We start from the raw sequence: 1,731 nt of genomic DNA on the forward strand, positions 1-1,731 counted from the left end.
AACCACGCAACGCCTTTACGCAAACAACACAATGCAAACCATATACGGACATACCACCATGCAACCGCTGCATGCGTACACACCACCACTGCATGAGAAAACACCACCATACAAACCCTATACGTTGACACCACCATGCAACCACTGTACATTAACACTACCATACAACTCCTGTATGCACAAACGACAATACAACCCCTGTACGTACACAAAACCATTCAACTCGTGACAACGATGCAACCCCAGTACGTACAATCAACCATGCAAATACTGAACGCATACACACCACCATGCAACCGCTGCATGCATACACCACCATGGAACCTCTGCACGCACACACAACCACTCAAACCCTATATATATATATATACAGATCACCAATCAAACCCTGCATGCGTAGACAACAACATACAATCCCTGCATGTGTACACAACACCAAACAAACCCAATAAGTACAGACCACATTGCAACCGGTGTAAGTGCACACAACCATGCATTCCCTTTACGTTCACACGACCATGCAACCCCCCCTTGTAGGTACACACCACCATGCAACCCGGGCATGCACACGTCGCCATGCAACCCTTGCATGCGTACGAAACACCATTCAACCCCTGTACGTACTCAACACCATACAACAACCGAAAGCACAAACAACCACACATCGGATTTACGCAAACAACAGAATGCAAACCATATACGGACACACCACCATGCAACCGCTGCATGAGTACACACCACCACTGCATGTAAACACAATACCATACAAACCCTATAAATTGACACCACCATGCAACCCCTGTTCATTAACACTACCAAACAACTCCTGTATGCACAAAGGACAATACAACCCCTGTACGTACACAAAACCATTCAACTCGTGACAACGATGCAACCCCAGTACGTACACTCAACCATGCAAATGCTGAACGCATACACACCATCATGCAAACCCTGCATGCATACACCACCATGCAACTCCTGCACGCACACACCACCACTCATCCCCTACATATATACAGATCACCAATCAAACCCTGCATGCGTAGACAACAACATACAATCCCAGCATGTGTACACAACACCAAACAAACCCAGTAAGTACAGACCACATTGCAACTGGTGTAAGTGCACACGACCATGCAACTCCCATAGTTGGTACACACCACCATGCAACCCGGGCATGCACACGTCGCCATGCAACCCTTGCATGCATACGAAACACCATGCAGCCCCTGTACGTACACAACACCCGAAAGCACAAACAACCACATAACGCCTTTACGCAAACAACACAATGCAAACCATATATGGACACACCATCATGCAACCGATGCATGCGTACACAACACCACTGCATGTGAACACACCACCATACCAACCCTATACGTTGACACCACGAAGCATCCCCTGTACGTTAACCCTACCATACAACTCCTTTATGCACAAAGGACAATACAACCCCTGTACGTACACAACACCATTCAACTCGTGACAACAATGCAACCCCAGTACGTACACTCAACCATGCAAATGCTGAATGCATACACACCACCATGCAACCGCTGCATGCATACACCAACATGGAACTCCTGCACGCACACACCACCACTCAACCCCTACATATATACAGATCACCAATCAAACCCTGCATGCGTAGACAACAACATACAATCCCAGCATGTGTAAAAAACACCAAACAAACACAATAAGAACAGACCACATTGCCAC

This window comes from Polyodon spathula, chromosome 11 (genome assembly GCF_017654505.1).
Source record: "Polyodon spathula isolate WHYD16114869_AA chromosome 11, ASM1765450v1, whole genome shotgun sequence".
In the NCBI taxonomy this organism is placed as follows: domain Eukaryota; kingdom Metazoa; phylum Chordata; class Actinopteri; order Acipenseriformes; family Polyodontidae; genus Polyodon; species Polyodon spathula.